Source organism: Zingiber officinale, chromosome 1A (assembly GCF_018446385.1).
Source record: "Zingiber officinale cultivar Zhangliang chromosome 1A, Zo_v1.1, whole genome shotgun sequence".
Classification (NCBI taxonomy): Eukaryota; Viridiplantae; Streptophyta; class Magnoliopsida; order Zingiberales; family Zingiberaceae; genus Zingiber; species Zingiber officinale.
In genome coordinates, this window is record NC_055987.1 from 9850260 (window position 1) to 9871604 (window position 21345).

The following is a 21345-nucleotide window of genomic DNA, read 5'->3' on the forward strand; positions in this document are numbered from 1 at the left end:
TTGTTATATGATATTAAAAATATTTTATGAGTTAATTCATATTTTTCTAAAATTAAACATAATAATTGTGAGATGTTGTGAGCATTATGTGATTCATCAAAAACTCTATAAGCTAATAATCATTTTTGGATATTCCAATAGTTATCGATCCAATACCAAGTCACACCCATATATGAATGTGTTTGCTAATGATTACTCCAAATATCATAATATAAAGAAACTTCATTATTTAATTTACTAAATTCTTCAATTAATTTTTTTTCCTCTTGTTTTACTAATCTTTTAATTGTTTTTATAAGTGTAGTTCTAAGAACACGTTTAGCAGATGGATTAAGAGTTTTTTTAAAAGTGCAAAACTAAATGAAAGATATTCTACGAAAACAAATATAGCTAATGATTCTCTTAATTTATTATCAGAATATAAAAATAAACTAGCACCACTACTTCCGCTAGTAGAAAATCCAGATAATTATGCTTGAGCACGGTCAATTCCATATTCCGTCGAGTGCTTCACTTCTACGTGTCATTTCAACGACCCATAGTCGCCTCCTGCTTAAAATTTGTAGGAAGCATTGCAGTGCTTATATTTTGTACGCAATTCTCTAGATGAAAGAGTAACCTTATCAAAATGTTTAGTAAAAATAGGAAATTTTAAATGAGGAATTTCCCAAACCTTAGGAATAATTGTATTAGTACTTCCTTTTGTTTCCGATGTAGCAATCGGATTCGGAAGTTACTCAGTCTCATCATCGGTGGATTGATTCACTATTTCCTTACCCCTCCGAGATCGAGATAGACCTCCTTGCCCTCGGCCTCTTCCATTGTAGTTAGAACTCAGAAAAGGAAGCCAAAAGTGTGTAGAATTAGAGTCAAAAGCGTGTAAAGATTGCAAAATTGAGAATGAGAGAAGAGATGTGTGTGAAAATAATGAAATGGACTCTCTATTTATAGAGTTTGGAAAGTAATGGGCACTAAATCATAACCATTGACCAAAAAACGGTCATATGATCTCAACCAAAAAAATACAAAAAAAAAAAACCCTTTTTCATTTCCAAAGGCTAGAACCACCGGTGGTTCTAGCAATCCAATACCAAACAAAAAAAAAGACTAAACTTAAACCACCGGTTCAAACCGACAGTTAACTGCCGATTGGCGGTTTTTAGAGTCGTTGAATCGTAACCAGGTGACCCGATTGGCGGTTTAAACTTCAAACCGACAGTTAACCTCGAACCATTGACCCGATTCCGAATCTGGGCCAGATCCGGTTCGCACCAAGCACCGGGGTTGGGCCTACACATATGTAGTATATGGAAAAAGGTTTTAAAATGATTCTTCCAATGTTTTTGAATTATGTGCATTTTGCCTCTTGTTTCTTTGTCATTTTATTTCTTGAGCTATACCACTATAATTAACCAAAGGATGATGTAATGGATATTCAACAAAATTTCTACCAAGTTTCACCGAGACAGAAACAATAAGCACAAGAGGATTTTATAAACAAATGTAACAGGAACATTGTTGAACCTCTGCATGTACTCCCACAAGGATGTGAAGTAGATCAACTGTTGCATCTCGGATACCCTGCCACAGAATGCAGTCATTAGATATTTTCTTTGAAGGTGAAACTGAGTTACCAGTTAGAATACCATCAGTAAATGGGTTGTTCAATCAAACTTCTTACCTTAACAGTAGGTGCACCTCCCCATTGAATGCCAGAACCAAAAAGATAGATCTGAGCAGCATCCCTGATTAAATCTGACTGCTTGATTGCAACAAAAATTAATTAACTTCCAGCTGCATTTTTATTTGGTCATTTTAAAACTGCAATATTCCTTGTTAAATAATTGTGCATGACTATTCAGCAAATAATGTGTATTATCCTTTCGCAGGACATAAGAAAATGAAAGAAAATAGATTTTTGATAAGATCTCTATTCTCCTTTAGAAAAATTGGAAAGAAAAGTCAGCACCTTAGCGCATGTATATTGTCCAAGTACTTTCTCCTCGAGTGCAGAAAATGATGTCACTAGGTCTCGCATGTCAGCATTTTGTTCATCATCATCCCTGAAGTTATCAGAGAATGAGATACTAAGAAATATTATGGCTCTATAAGAGACACATCAATATCAAGTAGCTTTGCTAGTTCTAATTGTTAACAATCTCTTGCGTGGATTTTATGACTCCATTGAACTTGATGCAAGTCTATATCATTAACAAAATTCAAAGCTCTAAATTACTTTTAATGGCATTAACTAGAGCTTTCTTTACTTCCTCTTTCCCTTACACCTTCATTTCCAACTGACTTAATACTCTAATAAGAACATGATAGTTGGCTTTCAACATACTGATAACAACTTAGCTAATCAATTCTCACTTAATCATCTAATGGAACAACATCTAATTTCTCCCTATAAGAGCTCACAGGTCACTTTTCAACAACCTTTTCCCCATAGGTCATTTTTCACATTCCAAAAACATCTTGTAGATAATTTTGTCATTTCTCATGTCCAAAATACATCTTGCTGAAATCCTTTCCAAATTGGGGTGATCTTTGATCAGGATCAAGAAGCCAGAGTACATGGACTTGAGGTGTATATTTGGTATTGAGTCAGCTGACCACACACATGGTGCTGATACAGCAGCCTGATTAACAGTGGACAAGAAAGATTTATTATGTGGCATACGCTGACCAAGCAGAAAATAAATAGATAAGAGATGGTTAATTGGAGGCATATTCCTTAGTGAATTAGCTGGATCAGTTAAATTTGCAACTTCTGGCTATATTTATCAAAAAATAATTTCCAGGCTAGATTTAGCAACCTATCCATTAACTTGAGATAAGTAAGGTACAAACAAACAAACAAATAAACCTGCTAAAGTAACTAAAGAACTTCTTCCCAAAAAATTGGCAACAAAATAATTTCAAAGCATAAGTAAATCAGTTTTTGAAGATTACTTCACAAGTTGCTAATATACCTGTGTTGTAGCCACACATGCTTGTACCTACAGTACAGACCATGGGAAAGCTCATCTTTACAGTATCCGATGTTACTCAAAACTATAAGTAGCTTCCGGTGGAAATCAGAAAGCGGAGCAGCACAACCACCATCTGAAGTAGATAATTCTTTCTCAATGTTGTGCAGATACCCATTTTGAAGAGGGTTATTCTCTTTATTTGATCTCCATTGAGAAAGTTCACTACCAATTCGCTCAAGGTAACCTGAAATAATTGCACAATGATGAACAAGATGCATGATCCTAAATAGAAACAAACCTATCACATTTGTGTTACAATAGTGATGACAAATACCTGCAAAACCCAAGAAAGAGTTCAGAAATGCAAGTCTTACTGATTCTTGAATTTCTTGAATATGTTCTGACACATGCTGATACTTGATTGTTTCATTCTTCAGACTCTCAATCAAACTAACAGGAAATAAAAATAAAAATTTTAAGAAAAAAAATCCTGAGAAACCATTTATTTCTGCACATGAATATATAGCTCTTTTGTTTGACAATGAAAGACACAGAAAATGGGTAGTCTCAGCGTATGAGATTACCACAAATGCAAGGTATATGTAGAGACTAAGGAAATTACAATGTCTCAAACCATGGTCAGGTAAGCAACAAGGTCCCTTATTGCTACTTTTCCATGGTCCCAATAATCATTCCAACTAAAGAATTTACCCTAATCAATATTTTCAGTTGTTTCATGGTCATTTCATATTTTAGTTTCAGTACTAAGCAAGATACATAAATATCATTTTTCCATATTAGCTTTCTTTTCCCAGAACGTAGATATCTATCAACCACATTCACTTTATTTTTCCAAAACAGTAGATATCTATCCACTACATTCTCTTTTTTACCCGTACAGTAGATATCTAGCTACTGAAGATTAGTAGCAACTCGATGAACTATTGAATATAGGATAAGAGTATGATTACACATATGGTTCCCACTTCACATCATAGAATCTAGAGTGACAAAGCTTCAATAGAACAGAATGCAAAACCATAAATTAATCATGTAAAGATGCAACTTAATGAGCTTTTTTGCATATCAATACATTAAGTTTGACAAGAAGTGCAAACTTAGAAGCATTGTCAAAAATTAATTGCCTAAGAATATAGGTGCATGCATTTTGCACTGACCCCCAAAAACGTGAATATGCATAACCTCGAATATGTGTTACTGTAAATATGACAACTACACTTGGTCATGCATTACTAGTTGCTTTCAATTTTCAAAGAAAAATTCTAGCAAAATAAATCATTAACTATTGCTATATAAATATCAAAAGTTAGAACAAGGACAACCTTGATTAGACATGTAATACAGCAAATATCCGAATATCACATACAATCAACAATAGTTTAATGTTGTCTCAGTGACTAACCATAGAAGATTAGTTGAGATGTTGTAGACAATCAATCATCAAAAAAACATCATTTAGCAAAACGAAAATAACGAGATCCCCTCTAATTAAAGATAAATAACTTACTTATCAATACGATCCATAGCTGATATGATTGTTGATTGAAACACAAGGGGCAAGCAAGAAATTGTATAAGGAGATTTGTTACGCTCTAGAGTAGTTAAAGGACTCCACATTTCATCTGGAGAAATCTCCTTGGTAGTTGCTCTCATCCAGGTACAGAGCCGCAAGATGTAAATCTTTGTGATATCAAAGTAGAGGCCATGCAATGCTCTAACTGTAAAAGACAATAAAATGCAATATGACCCATTTTTTAAGCTAGCACAATAATTTAAATAGAGAGTAATTGAATACCAGCAGCTGGTGGGGCAGACTCTTTTCCTTCTAATGCCTGACATGTTTTAGCAATTTCAACTATAGCATCATTCATGAAAGACCGCAGAATGTTCGATTCATCAAAATCCCTGAATGTGCTTTGGACCTTCAATATAAATCCCAAAATGAATCATTTCAAGCATAGATCATATATTGAGCAAGCTAAAAGATAATAGATCACCTACGATGGTGTGTGCATCAATAAATATCTTGGAACAAAAGTCACATTTGTGCATCAGCATCATAAACCTTTGGTTCACATAAGGATTCACCTAATACTCAAGTGCAATTACAGTCCTATCGCAAAACACGAGAACATTAATTCCGTCGCATCCTTAAATTCTCAACTGCAATTACTATGGTTGACATGAGATTCAGCTAAAAGTATTGACATCCCTAGGCTTAGGGTATGTGGAACATCACAAGTCAAATAGTATCCTGTACAACAAACCTGAGTCTAATATTCTTGTACATGGAGCATGCCCAGCTCACACATCCTCTCTGTCATATGAGATCATGTGGTTCAAGTTCCTAAATTTTCTTTTAGCCTTTTTACCATTAGTTATCTCACTAAGCCAATCAATACTCTTAGACTTCTTTTCTTAGTGATGTATTTTAGGACCTAGGAATAAAGATGATAGGCAAAGTTGAGTCTAGTGGCATCCATTATCTTATTGATCTTCTTTTGTGTATTTAGTGCTCGTGAAGTCACTCCCAGTTTGATTAATTGATTGTATATAATGGCTTGATGCAGCACCAAGATAAACAAAACTCACAGAGGAAAAAGTAACTTATCAAAAATAAGATATCAAAAAATTTTGAACTTTTGAAGCCCATAAAGCTTAAAACTTTATAACTTTAATGTTAAAAGTTCCTAATTTTTCTGCATCATGGTACTATTATCTAGTTACCCATCTATATCCAGATTGATGACTACCTTTTATTTATCTCTCATGTTAATACTGTGAATCACACAACGCAATCATTATTCATTACTATGCCCCTTTATGTCTCCATTTCAAAGTCACTATTTGTTCAATTTGGTTAATTATGATATTTAGAATGCATGTCTTGTGCATACTCCTTTTTGGCTATTTAACTTTGTCACTTCCATTAATCTTATTCTTGCTTGATCTAGTCTACTTAAGAGTTGCTAGAGTCCTTGATCTAACCAAAAATTTCTACAAAGAAAGAAAGATGTCTATTGTAGCTGTCAAAATTTTGCATATTGATGATACCTCCAAGTAGGTGCAATATTCCCTTCTACTATTGTCAATGGTATTGTAGATCAAATGACACACATCTTAACAGTATAGGATTGCTGATCCAAGAATCAGAACTGTTGAATGCTGCATGGACTAAACAATTTATAAGAAGATACTACTATTACCTCATACTTTTTAACTTAATGTTTTGGATGTTGAGGATCTTTTTTCATACACTTATCAATCTACTTTGTTTCTTTACCACCTAAGACTTTTAGTTCACAAGTGCAGTTTTTTTATCTATTTATTTAGTATAAATCATGACAAACTAGCCACATTTTATGTATGGTGTATTTTGAGTTACTCATTATTCAAAAGGACATGAGGTGCTGTGATTGTTTCTAAATATTAATTTCATCAATGTCCTAATTCCTCCAATGTTACCTTCTGTGACATGAAAACTATTCATGACAAGTTCCTGTATTACTGAACCTCGATAACCTTTTTTGTTTCACTTTTTTTGTCTTTTCATTCGATTCCTCTTGAGCACCATCTGATCCACCACTATAGATAGGCTTGCCACTTTATCTCCTCTTATGCAGTTGTAATGTTGATACAAATAATTCATACAACAACCTCACAGCTAACATTATGCAAATATTTGCTTTTTCTGAATACCAACCTCCACCAGCAATCTCTCCCATGATCATCCATTAATGCTATTCTTTTTTCTTTTGATCAACTCATCCTGTTTTTCTTATTAATTTGTCTTGTCAAACTTAATAAGAAGATCTATTGGCCTTCACTGAAACCGTTTTGCTTTGATTGATCAAATGTTAACATCAATCTCTAGAGACACTTTGGTTGTGTGAATAGTTCCAGCTGATGAGATTAGTAATAACTTCAAGTACATTTTGCACTAGCACATTCCTAATGCATGTTGTCAAGTATAAGCTTGTTTTCTAGATCAAAGTTTCATTCTTATGGTGCTTTGGTGTCAGTCTTTAACATTAACATACTAACACTAAATTTCTAACACTAGTTCTGCTGTCCTGTCTGACTAATAGTTACAAATCATGAAATAGACATTAAGGCATGGTTCCATCCATCATAAGGGCTGATTTACAGAAAGGATAATACCCATCCATATGCCAAGGAACATAAATATAAGCATCACACAATTGCTCTAATAGAGTTGGGTTTAGGACCCAAAAAATTTCACAATTTAAAACATCATCAAATAAAGAGGGAGAGGTATTAATGAGGGTTACAGACACAAGGATCTGAGAGTCTTTATAGATATAGTGCTCAAATGCAGATAGTGCCATGAAGCATTAATGTAACCTCCTCAAGAGCATGAGTTGAATACTTAATGTTACCATCTTTCTCCTCATTCTTACTAGAGGGGGCTTGAAACTTGTATCTGTATCATGACCCTACAACAGGGGTCACCTGGAAAATTTATCACTCTTTAGTAAATCAAAGTAGCTAAGGGCTCTTAGTCACATGAAGCAAAGTAATTTTTCCTTAGAAATTATATAATCTTCATGTCTTCTAAAATTCAATAAAAATGTCTTCTCATATATCTTTTAACATAAAACGCCCCACCATAACATGAAGGCACATTTATTCATAGAATATTGCACATTTGTTATGCATCATCATCCCCTATCCATGTCTGTCTCTGCTATTTAGGAAGAGTCACTTTTAGAAAGAGACATATTTAAAGATTATTTAAAAAATTATCTACCTTTAGAATTATCTATCCCACTCCTCTTGTCTTGGTTCTCCTTTAGTTACAATTTAAGAGCTTGTTGTACTCAAAATAGGGTTAAAGTAGGCATCTTATGATCTACCTCAAGCACATTGAAGGAAATATGAGTAACCACGGAAAGGAGTAGTGCTGCGGAGGAATAACCTTCAATTTTATATTTCAAATGATGTACTAAAATACCTTAGCAAATTTCCCACTGAAAACAGATAAAGCTAATCTCCAAAATGGTGGTATATGATGGATTACAGCAGTGTTCAACATATTGAGTATCTTTCTCCTCCTCAAATGTCCATTTCTTCTAATTAGATGTGACTCCATTTCTAAAGAGTATTCCATGATGACTCTGAGTCTAGCTGCAAAAAAAAAAAATCATGCCAAAATAAGAAGTCAAAACTTAACTTTTAAACAATTATTATATTGAGTTTGAGATGATATAAAGATTATGTCCTCACATCAGAGGACAAAGAATATTAGATTATGACAATACTATTATCAATCAAAATTGTCATACAACTAAAGATTTAGCAAGTCAATAAACATGGCATTCAAGTTTTTCTTTTTTCTAGCACCCATTCTAAAAGTAGAAAAATATCCTTCTGATTGGAAAATGTCAATCCTATGCTTACCAATTTAGTAGAGTCTTCTTGAAGTTGCCTCCATCTTGCATCAGATTTGGATCGGTCTCGAATCTTATTATGCAACATTTCCATTTGAGCCTCATGATTTGAAGTGCACTTTTCAAGCAAACTTTTAATCCTCCGATTCTATAAAAAGAAAATATATATATATATCACAAGCCTTATCATTATTTAACCAAGAATTAACAAAAAGAAAATGGTGCAGAATCAATTGCAGATTAGTCTGTTCTTGCCTAAAAGCCACAGACCTGAATGTTAAGATACCGCCAGACAGGATCTGAACTGGGCTCCAACTCCAAAAGTAGCCTAACAATATTTTCAAGCTAGAAGAAGCACATGAAGTAGCTAGAGGTCAGATCTAATGAGAAATGGTTAACAAAAACAACAAAGGTAGTAAATACATGTATGCAGATATTTCATCCTCAAGTACTAGAACTATAGTGCTGGATGCAAACAAAATGATATAACATCTAACATTAGCATCCTATTTTTATAATGCCGAAAATGGTATAATAATAATAATAATAATAATAATAATAACCATATACGATAGTTCATAAAGAACAGAAGAAAAAATGTGTTTGCTTCAATTTATGTTGACTCCACATTTAGGAAACAAGATTAGATTCCTTTTTTTCTTACAAAAGCTACATCATATTACTTCACATGACCATCATTTCTAAACTAAATCTCTACAAGATGTAATACAACAGACAGGAACTGAAATTACTTTTTCCCCCTAAAATTTTGTTTCATCATCCTCTAAAATTAAAAGAGTGGAAGGAGCAAACTTACGTCAGCTAAGTCAAGCTCAGGATCTTCCATTGATTTGAAAAGCATCATCCTAAATTCTTGCATTACTTTTTCTACTTCCTCAAGTACACGCTTCAGTATACCAACCTATAAATAAAACCACAAACCAACTGAGAACTGCAAAAAGTAACAAATTCACTAACCATCTCAGTCATACTGAAAATAAGAAACATTACTAAATATCATGATGCATTATGTTTCTCAAAACAATATGGTGAAAGATAAGATTTCAGATATCCCACAAATTCCAACAAAAGTTACAATTCCAAAGTTTCAACTGTTGAGGACAACATTTATCTTTCAGCAATAAGATATTAATCTGCCTTTTCAATATACCAATCTGTATAAATAATAAGAAATCATTTTATAAGATATTGAAATGTTACAATGGGAAAGTTAATATTTATAAGGAACTTCAAGAAGAAACAATTTAGCATAAGCAAAGCTTTGTGCCTGAGACTATTGCAAATCATGAAATAGTACAGAGTTCCGAAACATAAGCAAGGGAATTATTTCAACAGTGGCTTAGGGTTTTCCTTAAAACACCATTACAGACCCATAAATTAATAGCCCTTGAAAAAGAATGAGATGCGCAAGTGAATGTTAAAGCCTTACTATATGAAGGTAGATGCTTTCAAAAATGGAGATAGACTTTGAGTTAGTTGCCAAATCCATAATGAATGTGTATCAGATACTCATGGAAAACATACTAAATATCTTTTGAAGATGTCTGGTTAATTTAGAAAGCTACTTGCAGAAAACTAAGCAAGAAAATAACAACATACATGAGAAGGAAGGACAATTGACTTTGCTTTTCTATACTCTCTAACTGCTAAATCATATTCACCCTTGGCAATGCTCCCACGAATTATACTTGGCAGATTAAAAAGAGTCCGGAACCTCTGAAGCATTCCTTGAACTGATCTAATTTTCTCTGCTTGTGCCTATTTATAACGGAAAAAGTTAGGGTCATTCTCAAAGAACAAAAATAGATATAAAACTTAGCATTCCTGAAGCTCAATTATTTACCTGCCTCTCAAATAAAGGTTGAAATGCACGGTTTGCAACTTGACTGATATTTTGGGTGGATTCATACAAGCGAGCAGTACCTGCACCTTCTGGATCCTCCTCTATCTGCGTCAGCTTTGACTGGATATCTGCTTGGCACAGTTAACTTCTAAAATAGTACAACTATCCAAGGATAAGAAAGATTTCTCTAATGAAAATTCGATGCATGAGAAACTAACTGCATCACAATTGTGATGAATGGATGATATTGTAAAATACCATCAATTGTCGTCTTGCAAGAGATAAAGCAATCAAAGTTTTCTTTCACCAATTGCTTCTTTTGTTGAGTTCTGCCTTTGAGATCAGTTTTTAATGTAAGGGCCCCAGCTTCCAAATTAGCTGCACTTGTATCTTGGTGAACTCGTGACAAAAAGATCTTGGGGTCAAAATTTGGAGAAGAGTATGTTAATTTCTCTGGAAAAAAAAAATTACTTATGGTATCTCGCAAAATTATAGTAAACAAGTGTAAAAAAATTAGTGTGCAACTACCACCAAGGTAATTCAATAAGACTTATATTGTTAGAACTTAGAATCATGATAATTCACATTCCTATAGTCCATAGGATACGTTTTGGATGTAAAATGATGCATATCATATATAAGAACCCAGGTATTAAAGAATTGCAACAATTTGGTGAGATTTAAACTTTAAAGCAACTTGATATGAATTGTGTGCAATGTGATTCTAAAGACGAAAAAAGTCCATCGCAAATTAACCCAACCAATTAAAATTAAATCCAATTGATTAAATCAATCAAATCCAACCCACAAAATTAATGAGAGATTAACCCAACCATTAGAAATCAAAAAATAATCCATTATTAAGAGAAAAAAGTAAAAGATGAATCTCGCATTCCAAGACAAGTGAAAATTTAAAGAAGAGTGTTGGAGACAAAAATGGCATAGGAGAAGAAATGTTGCCACGCAGAGACTTAGAAATGACGTCAAGGGTGGAGTTAATAATGCCCTACAATAAGAGAAAAACCAAGCGGATATTGTCATGCTTCACATAGTCAATTGTGAGGATGAGGTACATGGGGCCTTGCCATGTCCCAGACAGTTTTGGAAGAAGTTGATGATGAAATATCTAGGCATTCATTTTATTTAAATTCTAAATCAATTGAATTGTAAATATTGTTTTCTTATCAACGTAAGACATGAATTTTCATTCTTTCCCACGAGTAATGATTATCATGCTCCAATAATGGTATTAGGGTATTAAATAGAAAATTGCATTGTTTTATATTTAGTATTGAAGAATTGTTCCAAGTAGAATCTTGTGAACTTATTTCATGGTTTAATTAACCATACAATTTATAATTCATTAACTCAAAAAATTCACCAACATGATCCATGATAAGAATTGATTAGATTTTCAATATAGTGAGATATATTGTCCTAGCTCTTAGTTGCTAACTTCAATTAATCCATACATGTGGATTCAAATAATTTATTAAAGATTGAAGGAATCTCAAAACAGAACCCAAAGATGACGGATGTTGCCTAGAGCAGTAAATTTAACAGATGTTCCTCAAGGATAAGTTATTGAGCATATTTATAGGGAACGTCATAAAAAGAAAACAACCAAAGGAAGATGCATCGTGAATCTTCTTGTCATAGCTGCATTGGAGTCACAAAAAGAAGACAAATAGTATACCGAGAAATGGGATGAAATTAGCCAGCTGAACACAGACCCATGACATAAATGGTTAACCAATCTGAGATTTCACCCAATTACTCCCTTTATGCCCTTCTGTCAATGATTGAATCAATTTTTTCGCATTGACTCGCCAAGGGAAGGTCCTATGAAGCAATGTTATTTAGTTCCAATTTGATTGAAAGGCTACTAATCCTGAAAGCTATAGTGGTTAGGGAAAAGCTATATATAATATATTTTCTTAAAACAGTGCCACGCATGTAGAACAAACTGGATTAGCCCCGCCCTATCTACCATTAGGAGTAACCTAACAAGCAAATATCAACATTTATATTCTTGACACTTTGAAAGGCAGCTTGTATGTCCTTCAAGATCTCAGTTAGTTGGACTAGTAATTGAAGCTGCGTATTGTTTTGCTTGATTATTGTGGAATTCCCCGATGTTGGTCCTTGGAAATCACTTGGCCTCGCAAATCCTATAGCGGGAGATTCAATTTGCTTTGTCGCCTTTACTGCCTCCTTGCAAGCAACAGTGTTTCTTGTTAGAACATGGTTGCTCATGAAGTTGTCCACTTTTCAAGTTTCTGGAGTAATATCTCCACTCGCTCTAGCTTCTTGCTGAGTTCTTCTGTAAGCTTGAGAGCCTCCTTTTCAATAAGCTTTGGTTGCTCTGCTATTTCAGTGACCAGCTTATGAACTTCTTGCTTTGTTAGAGGTCTATTTTCTGGATACACAATTGTCAGATTCCTCAAAGCAGTTTTTAATTTAGAAATTTCAGCCTCAAGAGTTTGACACTTCTCCAGAAGTTGCTTAAAGTTTTTCAAATGAACTCGAGAAGATAGACAAGTTCTGTCGTATATTACTGCAAGATTATTAGCTAGCTGATTTGTGGTAACTTTGTTGGTAGAGGCAAGGTCAAGATACTCTAGGTTGGTTGTTCTAGAATTATTATACCACTCTTGTATGGATTTTTCCCAAGCTTCTGACATAAATTACGATTATCATTTAGAGCTTATAGGGGGCAGTTCCTCCCCAAGTTTTGCTCACACAGATGTGCCCTTGGACTTACCATGGCCTCCTTGCCTTTCTGCCAAGTTAGGACCTATTCTTTTGCATTACTTAGTTTGCATAATACCAACGACCCTAATGGCTACAAATGTTAATCGTAAAAGTAATATCTGAAACAAGGGGGTATATGAATTCTTAGAAAACCTTCCCTTTGTATCTTGCCCTTTAAAAGACTTAAGCTACCATGGTCATCTTTTCAACTAGCTCTGATACCAGCAATGTAACAATGTACAAGGCGGGTGCAGGGAAATAGAAATAAGGAGAAAAGATGAGAAAACTCACGGATTCTATTTCTTCAATGGTTACAAGGCACCCCTGAGTAGAGACTAAGGATCGCTTATGTCTCTACAAAGGGCTTGATCTTCCTTATATAGCAAAGGTAAGAGATGCGGGTGCTCATTGGGTCCCATCAACACATGCTCTTACATGATAAGGAAGAATCTTGTAGTGCACACTAGCTGCTTTACAACGCACACTAGCTTCTTTACAACGCACGCTAGTTACTCTACAACGCACGCTAGCTACATTATTCACGTGGTTCCTTTTTAGATAAGGAGGAATCTCACTTTACAGCTTAGCTTAATAATTTATATGACAGGATTTAGTCGGCTGAGTTATATGGGCCCACCACTTCCATAAAAGAGCCTTTCAGAGCTGGAAAGAGTCCATCCATCTAAAAGCATCATGTAGCAGGTTGGCAGCTGTTTCCAGCTGTTCGTCAATTTGTTTGGTAGCGGGATACCAATCTGCCCACCGGTTATCGGATGTGCTCTTTCGCTGGCATTCCTGTTTCTTCAAGGCGTGGAGCAGCCTAAGCTGGGAGTTGGCTGCTTGCACTGCAACTTGTTGCTGTAGTTGGTGTAGTTGCTGGCATTTTTCTGTATAGCTGTCGAGGGAGATTGGGTATCGATCGAGGTCTTGCAATAGTTTCTGGTACTGCTTAGCGAGGCCGACGGGGTCAAGAGAGCTTAGGCCATCTGGGCTTGGGCTTCTATACTGGGCCTTTCCTCTATCTCCTGAAGAGCTGGTGTCACTAGCTCCAATATGTCGAGGGCTTCCTCTGGCCATTTTGTAACAATGAGACAATTAATTAGTCTGGATAATGCGTCGGCTAACTGATTATCCCTTTCCTCAATATGTTCAAATTGGATAGAAATGCCGGTGCCAGTAATATAGTCAGTGAAGGTCAACAATCTGACTCTGGATGGTTTATTATTGGCCTATTTGTCGAAGAAGCTGATAATCGTCTGACAGCCTGTTCTGATAACGAGGCTTTCTTTGTCTAAGAAGTAAATTTTTAATGCTTCAAGAGAATTCATAACTGCATGAATCTCAGCATCAATAGTTGATTTTGGCAGGTTGAACTTTCCACTGGCATAGGCACAAACCCGTTCTGTTGTCCTTGGGTCATACTTGCATTTCTTCCACTTACAAATGCCACCCCAACCTTCCATGCAGCCATCAGTTTCTAAGACGATGAAACATTCTTCAAGTGGTACTTCTAGATCTGGTAGTCTGGATCAGTTTCTTGATTTTTTCGATTAAAGCCCAATCCTGGTTATTTAGCCTCTTATCCCCGGTTGGGCTAGTCTTCGCATAAAGGGGGCTTAATAGTTTTCCCAAATTTGGAAATATAGTTTCGGGCATAGTTTAGCAGTCCTAGCCACGATCGCATCCCCTTTTTAGTCTTTAGATCTTCTTCTTTGAAATCAGCAATCTTAGAAATAATATGGGGTTGAAGTTTGATTTTACCATTTCCCAATATTGCACCAAGGAATTCTATTGCTGGAACAGCGATCTTCATTTTTTTCTGGGCTTAGTACAAGCCCATTTAGCTTGCAAATACTCAATAGCTTCTTCAGGTGCTCCGCGTGTTCCTTTTCATTGTGCGAGAAAACTAGGATATCATCAATATAAACGGCGATGAATTCTTCTGTTCCCCTAAAACAGTTATCCATTTTCCTTTGAAAGAAGAGAAAGACGGTGATGGGGGCGGAGTATCAGTCGGGGACGAGAAGGAAGGCGGTGGAGCGGCGGAGGAAGGGGCACCGCCGCCTCCCAAGGCGATGGAACAGCCGATGAGAAACGAGTTCTACCAGTGCTACCCGAGGTATGTCTATCTTCTCGAGTTCATTCGAAAAACTTTAAGCAACTTCTGGAGAAGTGTCAAACTCTTGAGGCTGAAATTTCTAAATTAAAAACTGCTTTGAGGAATCTGACAATTGTGTATACAGAAAATAGACCTCTAACAAAACAGGAAGTTCATAAGCTGGTCGCTGAAATAGCAGAGCAACCAAAGCTTATTGAAAAGGAGGCTCTCAAGCTTACAGAAGAACTCTCTTCTCAGCAAGAAGCTAGAGCGAGTGGAGATATTACTCCAGAAACTTGAAAAGTGGACAACTTCATGAGCAACCATGTTCTAACAAGAAACACTGTTGCTTACAAAGAGGCAGTAAAGGCGACAGAGCAAATTGAATCTCCCGCTATAGGATTTGCGAGGCCAAGTGATTTCCAAGGACCAACATCCGGGAATTCCGCAATAATCAAGCAAAACAATACACAGCTTCAATTACTAGTCCAAATAACTGAGATCTTGAAGGGCATACAAGCCGACTTAAAGATTATTGCTGAACAAACCAAGAAGGGGGTACAAACAACCTCAATACCCGACGACTTGGTGGACAAGCTCAAGAACCTATCCCTAGGCCCGGTGGATAAGCTTAAGGAACCTCGAGGTAAACTACGTGTCTTTAAAAATCCTTATAAAATCTTAAAGGAAGAGCAGGAGAAGTTGAAGCAGTGATGGCCATAAGAACATCATCCAAGCAGCCATCTACTTCTATAATACCTCTGTTTGAAGACCAAATCAGGGAGTATCGAAGAAACCTGAGAAGACTTCATAACGCCCAACAAGCGGCAAGAAGAATTGGAAGACGCCAATCAAGAGGATCAACACCGGTACATATTCTAGAACAACAAATTGATCCTCAAGTGTAGCTACAGCTGTCTATGCAGGAGCGAGCATCTATTGTACCTGCGGAAGTCCTCTATCATTCAAGAAGGGACAACGTAAATCATCGCGTCTACATACATCGCTCCGAAGAACCACTACTCGTGACTGAAGGAAGCCAAGCTGATCGAAGCTTTATACAAGAAGAAAGCTTTTATCAACTTCAGCGTAGCCGAATGCAATACATTCATATAGGCATCCTCCAAGTACGAATACAAACCCTACATAGACAGGAAGAAGGCGTAATGGCTTTAATTGTCTTTAGAGACAACCGGTGGCTTGGAGACCAGGCCATCCTCGCAACAATGGAGGTTGACTTAACTAAGGGAAGTCAACTGGTATATATTATTCCAGACATTATGCTAACAATCGGAGATTTTTATAGAAATATACAGATCTCCATTCTTACAAAAGGTTACGAGCAATGGCAGAATGGAGAAGCAAATCTCCTTATTACAAGAGGCATGGTGGGGAGACTCTCTAACACACCAAACGTCGGCTTTGCATATGAAATACAAGGAGTCGTGGACTTTTTAACAAGCCATGGCGTTCGAGCTCTCCCGGGAAGGCGCTATTCCACAGCAACGCTTCAAGGATCAAATTGAATCCTAAGGCCCGCTCAAGCCCTCATCCCTCTAATCTTATGGATGGAAGAATTTCACTAAGCTTCTCTGATTATACAGTAGCAGGGACTAGCCGACCTCCTCATTATAATCAAAGGGATGAAGAAATCCAAAGTGATGAAGAGGAAGGACAATTGTTTCACACCCTGGCTGTATTAGTTGAGAGTAGACAAGACTCTCTAAAGCCCAATACATGGAGTATAATTAATAAATAATATAGTTAAGCATTGCTACTCAGGTTTTCTGCTTTGATACCATCTCGACTTGATTCAGTAACCGCTTACTCCAAAATCTCAAGTCATTACTTAAAGCCCAATTTATAAGTTTATAATTTATATTCAGTTATTAGGAAGTTGGTAGGAGTAGCCATTGTTGTCAAATGGCTGCTTAAAAGGGATACAAGTCGTGGGAGGAAAACTATATCATATAGCAGGATGCCTTGCAGCCATCTCTAACAGAACCAGTAACTACTGAACCAGGAAACAGAGGTATGGATTTCTCACCATTTATTTAACTGGTGCTAAGGTGGTTGATATGAACCTTAATGATACTGCAGTCAAAAAGGGCACACCAAGTACAGTGGAGAAAGTGAATAATTAATATTTTGGTAACAGTGAGGATCATGAGGTTGATTTTATAAGGAAAAAAAACTAACAAAACCTTGTATAGAAAGCTCTTTGCAAGAGAAGAATTTGCAAAAATGGAAAATTGCATTACACGGAGAAGATGACACAAAATTATTCAGATTCCAGATAAACATTTCATTCACTACTTCCTGAACTTGGCATTTTGCATTGCCCTCCAACTGTAAAAGCATGACTTTTAAAAAATGGGAAAATTTGAAAGGATCACTGCCTTGGTTCGCTTACTATTTAATGATTTGAGATAAGGGAAACCATGACTGTGAATAGAGTTATATGCAAAGATTCAAGCCAGTTGGTTGAAACTAGCTACATGTACACAAACCTTATTCAACGTTTAGAAAAAAAAAACTAGAAATCAATGGCTCCTATTTAAAAAGTTCTCAATTTATTCAAATAAGCAGTTCCTTCACTGCTACATGAACTCAGTAAATTGCAATGCAACCCTACTGTAGAAGCAAGTCCTTGAGAAGGTGGGAAAAGATAAGAGAATTATTGCCTTTATAGCAAACTCAAATTTTCTGTATCTTGGTCCATGAAATGTTGCATATTCAGAAAGATATTAGATAATTTCTCAGTCAAAGATACCTAAAGTGTGAAGTTATTACTTGGAACAATCAAATAGAAGCCAAGTAGTGATGACAGATTCTTGAAATATTAATGGTTGAAGAAGCAAATATTCATTCACCGGAAAAATAATAAGAACTACAAAAACACATGAAAGGTCATAAATTTGAAAAGAGACATCTCAGGACATTAGAAGACATTTAAAAGGAACAAACAACAACTAAGCAGAATTACAGTTATTCAAAAAAGTTAAAACATAAGACCATATGTAATTGTTCACAGTAAATCACCTCTTTTTATAAGATTAATCAAAAAAAGCACATACCTCGTATACTAGGATCTAGAGGTTCAACCTTTTCTCTTGAAATTGGAGAGCTTACTGAAGCATCAGTAATAAGCCTCAATGATTTGTTGTCAATTACCCTGACAGAACAGAATATTAAGATGTTAAGGAAAAGAAGATACAAAAATAACACAAAATCCCAGTGGGCAGTGTATAAAATCAAGAATGAAAGTCAAGTAGTCAGATTATTCTTCTTGCTTTTGTGTGAATTCCCTAGAGTTTATATACCGCCCTCACATATAATACAACATTAGGGCCACAAGCCTATGAGATAAAAATCAATTGATTTCTGAATTCTGAAATGAATTATGGATAACACAATCTTGGCCATTCCCAGCATTAAAAAATAATGAGTTAAAATTCACAAGATTAGAATAAATGGCACTTCGCCAAGTAAAAGTAAATTGGTAGGAAGATACACCCAAGATGAAATTATGAACAAATCACTGATTTTAACTCAGGTATCAAGTGAATAGATGTAAGATTCCAGAAGTATGATTTCTCACTAATATACTTTTGGAATTTTCTAGGACTTGATGTTGTTGTTGTTGTTGTCATTGTTGTTGTTGTTGTTGTTTGGCCCATAGGATTGAAACCTTAGTTCTGGCCCATCTATCTCTTCTGCCTCTCTCTATCTCATATCTGAATGGAAACCCTTAATAATTTGAATCTGAACAACTTGTTGCTACTAGGAAAACAATAACAATAAAAAATTAAGAAAAAACTACAATAATAAAAATGGGGCACTGAACATAAGAGTTTTGACAAATGCAATAGAACAAAATTTGAATGGTATGATATGGAATATAAATGTAGCCATGTCAAACATGTAGTTACCCAAGCCCAAGTGGATCCAAAACTTCCACACCCCGAGGTAAAGATTGCATGTGTGCGAGCCCCTTGTGAGCCATTGTGCTTGTTTTTTGCTCTTGTGTACTTGGTGCAGCCCTTGTTTCACGCATCTCTCGAACTCTGCGAGCAAGCTAAAGAAAAAGAAATTGATAGTTAGTTTACTTTATCTCAGTTAAACATTTGTCTATCAGAGAGACAAGAAACTATATTGAATGTATCCAGAAGCAAACTGAATCAGCTACCAACACAATAATTTCAACTACATAGCAGAATAGAAGCATTAAAGTATGAAACATTAAAGGAAAAAAAACAGTGATAAGGTTTGAGAGAAAAAAACATTTAGGTAAACATAATTTCAACAATTCAGGATATTTGACAACCTATATATATCAATTCAAGTGGCACTTCATCAACCCAGACAATTGCAGCCTGATTCCACAACTCTTACATAATTGGAATATTTTTAAATTTTATGAAGGGTTGCAGAATATTCAAGAAATCATGAAATTTGCATACATAACCAACTATTCTGATCACACTAGCCAACCCAAATCATGTCAAGTCAGTCACAATAATATTAAACAAAACCAAACAGACTTATACCAGCCCCATACATATCTCAATTCATCTTTCAAAGTTACTGCTATTTTCGCCATTACAAGAATACTAGAACTTAAATTCTGTAACTCACTTTTTCTTAGGATCAAGAATCATTATTTTTCTAAATATATACAAGTCTTGAGTTAGCCCATTAACATGGCCTAAACCTTCTCAACACGTGACATTAATCTTATTTAATAAATATTTGGATTCTTATAATGCCTCAGTGAATTGGCATGCTCAATACTGACAGAAAATCTATATCACATGCTGAAAGTTTGCATAAAAGGTAGAAAGCTACCAATCCATTGCATATTTTCAGCTATAGCCTGAGTTTATTATTTTAGAAAGAAAAAAAAATAAGAAAATGAATGCATTATTGAAGGTCTAGATAGTTGAAATATTAGAATTGATTTGGTTTTGAATCCGAGAATGACATTCGTAGTAGACCAAAAACATGGAACCTTGTTATATTTATATGAGACTAGACTAAAGTCTAATTGACAGACTTCATACCTAGAATCGACTTAAAAGTGAATCATCCAAGCACAAATAATGTTTTTTTTTTAAAGTTGAAGTTACAGCATACCAAGATTATTTCAATCAGAAGTGCAATCAGGGACCATATAACTAATATATCCAGAAAATCAATGCCGCACAATGATGTCAAGCCAACAAAAATGCTTAGACTAAAAGAAAAGCCATAGGTAGTAAAACTAACTGTGGGTACACATTTCGTTTAAAATTTCAGAAAAAAACTAGATTTAAAAGAACTGAATTCTTTATTAAACGAGCATTGCTGTAAATTCAAATGGCCGAGTCAAAATGTATTAAAAATATGAGAAATCTGCAAGAGATGCACCAAAAATTATCTACCGTTCAGTTTCACGACTTAAGAATTTTGAACAACCCAAAACCAAAAATCAGTTGAGGGGCACAAAGGACAAACAAGAAAAATACCTCAGCCTCATCTACCCTCTTCCAGCTTCTGGGCTCATCGTCGTCCTGCCCAACATCGCCATCATCCCTGAGCGCCCGACGGTCGCTGCCGCCACGCCCCCTCTGCGGGGGAACGCGGTCTTTAGACGAGTCCTCATCTCCCGAAGAGATGCTCAGCATCTCGACCTCCGATTCGTCGTCGTCATCCCCTCCACGGCTAGGCTTCCGCCTCTGCTTCTGTTGCTGCGGCGGTGACTGCTTTCCCCGGTGATTGGAATTCGAGTTCACATTCCGATGAGGCTGGCTCTGATCCATGAAATGCGGCGGAGGCGGAGGCCGGACGAGGTTGACGACGGGCTTGGAGTTCTTGGCCGATGGCCTCTTGTAGTTGACGTCCCTTTCCGACTGCTCCCTGAGCGCGATCTGGAGGAGCTCGTCCTCGTCGAGATCGCTATCGCTCATTTATTATCTTCTTCGCCTCGCTTCGATCGGCCTCCTCAGATCTGGTTATGGATTTGGACGGTCGAGGGGAGAAGGAAGGAAGAACGAGGTCGGCGATTCCGCCTTTTTGTCGCTCGCACTTTGCTCCACGGCCAGCAAGGCAGCAAAGCCCGTGCAGACGAGTCTGATGGTCAAGAGTTCTTCTTCACCCACCGTGTAATAGAAGCGTTCTGTGCGGTGTCGATTAGCTTAGTCAACCTTAACTTGGGTCCGGTCTAATGACTTGCTTATCTAA

The 21345-nt window shown here is 36.1% G+C and overlaps 1 pseudogene; it reads right to left on the reverse strand.

Moving 5' to 3' along the window:
* Positions 1 to 21260, reverse strand: part of LOC122017848 — a 35019-nt pseudogene extending 13759 nt beyond the window's left edge.
* Positions 21261 to 21345: the final 85 nt, after the last annotated feature.